We start from the raw sequence: 6,703 nt of genomic DNA, 5'->3' as shown, positions 1-6,703 counted from the left end.
CCTTACATGGAACAACTGATTATAGCAAATGGAGAAATTTTGAATGTTGTAGATAAGTTCACTTACCTTGGCAGTACACTTTTCAGGGATGCACACATAGATGATGTGGTTGGCACATGCATTACTGGAGCTAGATCAGTGTTTGGGAGGCTCTGAAGAAAAGTATGGGAGAGAAGAGTTATTAGGCTGCCTAGCAAACTGAAGTTCTACAGACCATTGTGCAGAGCTTGTTGATGCCTGTCAAACATGGACAGTCTACCAGTGCATGCCAAGAAATTGAATTGATTCCATTACAACTGTCTTAGTAAGATTTTGAAGATCACCTGGCAAGATAAAGTATTAGGCATCGAGGTCCTTCATAGATCTGAACTACCAAACATTCAAACCCCACTGCAGAGGGCACAACTCCAATGAGTTGGCCATATTGTTTAAATGTCAAATGCACATTTGCCCAGAAGATTATTTTATGAAGAACTTACATAAGTCAAGTGCTCCCACAGAATTTACAAGAAATGACACAAGGACACTTTCAAGATCTCTCTGAAGAATTCTGGAACCATTTGTGAGACATGGGAGGCACTGGAAAGGACCACCACTGTGGTGTGCTCACATCAAACAAGGCACTGTGCTCTACGAACAACAGCAGAATTGCAGTAGCTCAAAAGAAACCTGAGATGGGAAAATTAGAGGTATCTCCACTCCAAACGTTCTTTTGGACCAGGCCTGCATAACAGATGACCTACGAGCCACTTGTAGCCTGGCAATAGATTTTGGGTGGCCCGTGAAAAATGTAGGGTTACCACTGTAAACTCTCTCCTGTTTGTCATGTGACCCACAGCAACCAACCATTGCCAGTCTGTCTCTAGTCTAACCCATCTGTGGCCTGAAGAAACTTAACCTATTTTAATTTTGGCCCCTACCTACTGCCAAGTTATGCAAGTCTGATTTGGGCTTTTGTGCCAGACTTGTGATGTAGTCCTCCAAGGTCATATTGGTCTGATTAGCCAGAGCTGGACACACTGTACCTTGACCCCAACATAGTGATGTCATTTTTGTCCTCTTTGAGCACAAAACACAAGAACTAGCCAATTCTTAAATTATCTTTCCTCTATTTTTCAGGTCAGTTGTTTTTCCAATGAGATATTTCATCCTTTTTTTTTCTTTTTTCTTTTTTTGAAAATTTTTTCTTGAAATATCATTGAATCATTAGTTTTCACTTGCTCAATTATAACTTTTAAGGAATTAATTTCCTTAGTGAATTTTTGTAACTCCTTTATCCATTTGGCCTATTTTGCTGACCTCCAAAGTTGTCTCAGGCTGGAAAAATGCCTCACCTTGACCTTTTCTCAGCTCTGACACTTCAAAATTTTAATTAAAACAGTATTTTAGCATTGTTCAGAGGCAAATTTTGGCAGAGTTCAGCTGGGTTGGTGCCTATACTCTGAAATCCTAAATCCTGAAATCTACTGACAGATTCTTTGGAACAGGGATAGACTGGAGACATATCTAAATGGTTTCCAGAGAATTGTTCATTTTTTTTTAGTGTGAGCATTTATACCTCAGAAATTGGTAATTGCTACAAATCAGGGCTTGAGTTATTATTTTGTTGACAAGGCTTAAGAAAGTATTGACAACACAGAATGCAGATTAAACACTAAAAGTATGGTACATGAATTATCCCTCCCCCTCCCTGTTAAACATTTACCAGCATGGCCCTATTTTGCTTTTTAACCACTGCCTGAAGTCATAAGGAATGCAGTAGAAGATTCAAGGAATGGAGTCATCACAAGACTGGAGGTCTGGTAACTGTAGGCTAATAAATGATAACAACATCAACACATAGCAACAACTGGAATTTATATAAAACTTTAAAGCTTGAAAAATGTTTTATATCCATAATTTCATTTGAGCCTCATAAATACTCGTACTTTGGAGGGTCTATCAACCCCAGTTTAAGAATCCATGGACTAAATGACCTCTAAAGACCTTCTAAATCTATTCTCCAATGTTTAAATAGCATGCAAGCACTATCTGTATCAACATTCAATGCTTAGTAATAGTTGGAAGGCAATTTTTGAAGAAGAAGGAGCTGACTCCTCTAAAGAAGAAGGTGCTATTTTCTTATGAGGAAGGACAACATGGTATCTACAATTTCAGCAGCATTTGAGAACAGAGGGACAGCCAACAAAACTTCTCTTCTTTTGTAAATATAACATGCAATCATAGGGTGGAATGAGCTTCCCCTCCCACATTTTTTACTTGTGCAATACTTTAAGAGTAAATAGTTCATGTTTCAGTTTCCTGTTGGTAAGTATTGTTGAGATCATTTAGGAAGAGCTGGGAACTTTCAGGGAGAATAAATGACACAGAGGTTAATGTGGGTCATGTGGCTAGGTTTACAATCACCACATCCTGAAACTTCTGAGGTTATAGAATGGTGAAAAACAGCTCAAAGCTCAGTAATATATGTATATGTGTATACACACACACACACACACATGTTGCATATGTTTAAGAATGTGTAAGTCCATGTATATAAATGTGTGGGTGTAGGTAGATATACAGGCAGAGATAGATAGATAGATAGATAGATAGATAGATAGATAGATAGATAGACCTAGATTGTTAGACAGATAGATAGAGATAATGATAAATATTGAGTAATTTGTTCATCCAATGTAAATACATGAATATGCTTTGATGCAAAGAACGTAGGAGAAAAAAAAAGAAGTAAGGGGAAGTAGGACATTTCTTTCATACCCCAACCATGACCACATTCCCCCAACACAAAAAGTAAAAGAAAAAGGTACCAATATGATACAGCACTAAGTTAGGAACAACATTTAGATAAGGTGCAGTCTCTGATCTCAAAGATCTTACAGTCTGGTAGGTAGATAAGATAATACCACAGACAACTTTAATATACAATCTTGCAGGGAAAGTGCTTCACTGAAAAATACAATAAAGTGCTTTGTGTGAGGGAGAAGGTCATTAGTAAACAGGAAGATCAAAGATGGCTTCTTAGAAGAGGTGGCAGTCTTCCGCTTCCAGGAGCCAAGATGGCAGAGTGAAAAGGTAGTCACTCTCACTCTCCTGTATCCACCTCTGAAAACCCAGAAAATATCACCCCAGAAAAAAAACCTGGAACACCTGAACTAGAAGAAAGATGGGGAGCAGCAGTGCAGCAGCCCAGCAAATGGGTCTCCCAGTGCCTCAGCAAAAATAAGGGAGGCAGAACTACAAGGGGCCCCAGGCAGATAAACACCCTGCAGCACACATCTAAAAGGAGCTGAAGAAAGCTAAAGGAAAGGAAAAGCAGGCAACCTAGAATTGCCTGAAAGTTCCAGCCTTGCTGATTCCAGCCCAACATGAGGTAAGCTGCCAGAAACCTACAGCCTCCAATTGCCAGCATAAGAGGCCCCAGCATGCAAAGCCAGTGACCAAGACCTAGGCTCCCAACACAAGAAGCTTGGGTCAGTACCCTCTGTTCCCCAGCAGAAGAGCTCAATCTCTTTAAAGTCCAGGGAATAAAGAAACATCATGAGTAAAAAGAAACACCATGAGTAAAAAGAAACATACCATAGATTCATATTATGAGAAGAGTGAAGATCAAGACAGAAATTCTGAAGAGGACAACATTGTCAACAAACCCACATCTGCAACAACAAAAGGGAATATGAACTGGTCTGAAGCCCAAAAAGCCTTCTTAGAAGAGCTCAAGAAGGATTTTAATAGTCAAATGAGAGAGGTAGAAGAGTCCTTCAAAAATACAATTGGCCAATTGGAAAAAAAATACACTGAAGAAAACAAGTCCCTAAAAAACACAATTGGCCAATTGAAGAAGGAAGTACAAAAACTAACAGAAGAAAACAATCTGTTAAAAACTAGAATTGGACAAATGGAAACTAATGTCTCTATGAGAGAGCAAGAAGAAAAGCAAAAAAATGAAAAAATAGATGAAAATGTAAAATACCTCATCAGTAAAACAACCGACCTGGAAAATTCGACTCAGGAGAGACAATTTAAAAATTATTGGACTACCTGAAAATCATGATGAAAAAAGAGCCTGGACAGTATCTTTCAGGAAATCATAAAGAAAAACTGCTCGAAGTCCTAGAACCAGAAGGGAAAATAACCATAGAAAGAATTCACCGATCACCACCTGAAAGAGATCCCAAATTGACAACGCCAAGGAACATAATAGCAAAATTCCAAAATTACCAGATGAAAGAGAAGGTGCTGCAAGCAGCCAGAAAGAAACAATTTAAATATCATGGAACCACAGTCAGGATTACACAGGACCTTGCAGCTTCTACATTAAAAGACCGCAGGGCATGGAACATGATATTCCTAAGGCAAAGGAGCTTGGAATGCAGCCAAGGATCAATTACCCAGCAAAAATGAGCATCATTTTTCAAGGGAGGAGTGGATATTCAACAAAATAGGAGACTTCCAAACTTTCCTGATAAAAAGACCAGAGCTCAACAAAAAATTTGATCTTCAAGTACAGGACTCAAGAAGGACTTAAAAAGGGAAACGGGACAGAAAGATACAATATGTTGTTAATAAGGGGGGGGGTGTTTAAACCCCTACAAGGGAATATGAGACTTGCAACCCTTGAGAACTGTATTGTTATTACACCTTGTTAAAGGAGTATACATAAAGAGGGTGGATATTAGTTGACTTTGATGTAATGATAAAAAAAAATCTAATCAAGTAGGTTAAATGGATCCAAATAAGTGGATCAATCTGATCTTAGAAAATGTACTGAGAAAGGAGGAGGCAGACAAGGGTAAATTACATTACAGGAAAAGACACAAAATCCTATTACAGCAGAGGGAAAGAAGGGGGGAGCATTGTTTGAACCTTACTCTCATCAGATTTGGCTCAAGAAGGGCATAATATAATCAGTTAGGTATAGAAATCTAACTTGCCCTAAGCAGTAGGAGGGAAAAGGGAAAGAAAAGGGAGGGGAAAGAAAAGGGAGGGGGAAAAGGAGGGAAGAACAGTAAGACTAAAGGGGAAGAAAAGGGAAAGGGATAATAAAAGGGGAGGGACTGAAGGAGGCAGTGGTCAAAAGCAAAACACTAGTGAAGGGGGAAAGGAAAAAGGAGAAAGAAAAGCATAAATGGGGGGAAAAGGATGGAGAAAAAGACACAGATAGTAATCATAACTGTGAATGTGAATGGGATGAACTCTCCCATAAAAGGAAATGGATTGCAGAATGGATTAAAAACCATAATCCTACAATATGTTGTTTACAGGAAACACATTTGAAAAAGAGTGACACATACAGGGTAAAGGTAAAAGGCTGGAGCAGAATATATTATGTTCAGCTGAAGAAAAAAGCAGGGGTAGCAATCCTGATCTCAGACAAAGCAAAAGCAAAAATAGATCTAATCAAAAGAGATAAGGAAGGAAACTACATCCTGCTAAAAGGCACCATAGACAATGAAGTAATATCATTACTAAACATATATGCACCAAATGGTATAGCATCCAAATTCTTACAGGAGAAGTTCAGGGAGTTACAGGAAGAAATAGACAGCAAAACTATACTAGTGGGGACCTGAACCTCCCCCTCTCAGCACTAGATAAGTCTAACCACAAAACAAACAAGAAAGAAGTTAAGGAGGTGAATAGAACATTAGAAAAGTTAGGTATGATAGACCTCTGGAGAAAACTGAATGGGGATAGAAAGGAATATACTTTTTTCTGCAGTACATGGCACATACACAAAAATTGACCATGTACTAGGGCATAAAAACCTCACAATCCAATGCAGAAAGGCAGAAATATTAAATGCATCCTTTTCAGATCATGATGCAATAAAAATTATATGTAATAAAGGGCCATGGAAAGATAGACTAAAAAATAATTGGAAACTAAATAATCTAATCCGAATAAATGATTGGGTCAAACAACAAATCATAGAAACAATCAATAATGTCATTCAAGAGAATGACAATAATGAGACAACATACCAAAACCTATGGGATGCAGAAAGCAGTTCTTAGGGGAAGTTTTATATCTCTAAATGCTTACATAAATAAAATAGAAAAAGAGGAGATTAATGAATTGGGCATACAACTAAAAAAACTAGAAAAAGAACAAATTAAAAATCCTCAACTAAACACCAAATTAGAAATATTGAAAACCAAAGGAAAAATTAATAAAATTGAAATTAAGAAAACTATTGAACTAATAAATAAAACTAAGAGCTGGTTTTATGAAAAAACAATAAAATAAAAAAGCGTTTGGTTAATTTAATTAAAAAAAAGAAAGAAGGAAACCAAATTACTAGTAGCAAGAATGAAAAGGGTGAAGCTACCACCAAGGAAGAGGAAATTAAACGATAATTAGGAATTATTTTGCCCAACTATATGCCAACAAATTTGACAATCTTAGTGAAATGGATACATATTTACAAAAATATAAATTGCCCAGATTAACGAAGAGGAAGTAAAATACTTAAATAACCCCATCTCAGAAAAAGAAATTGAACAAGCCATTGATGAACTCCCTAGGAAAAAATCTCCAGGGCCAGATGGATTTACATGCAATTCTATCAAACATTTAAAGAACAATTAATTCCAATACTATATAGACTATTTGGGAAAATAGGTGAAGAAGGAGTCTTACCAAATTCTTTTTATGATACAAATAAGGTGTTGATAGCTAAACCAGGAAGGGTGAAAATAGA

This window comes from Phascolarctos cinereus, unplaced genomic scaffold (assembly GCF_003287225.1).
Source record: "Phascolarctos cinereus isolate Bilbo 61053 unplaced genomic scaffold, phaCin_HiC Scaffold_2;HRSCAF=192, whole genome shotgun sequence".
Taxonomy (NCBI): Eukaryota; Metazoa; Chordata; class Mammalia; order Diprotodontia; family Phascolarctidae; genus Phascolarctos; species Phascolarctos cinereus.
The sequence above is the reverse complement of the archived record's forward strand: the minus strand, read 5'-3'. Positions refer to the sequence as shown.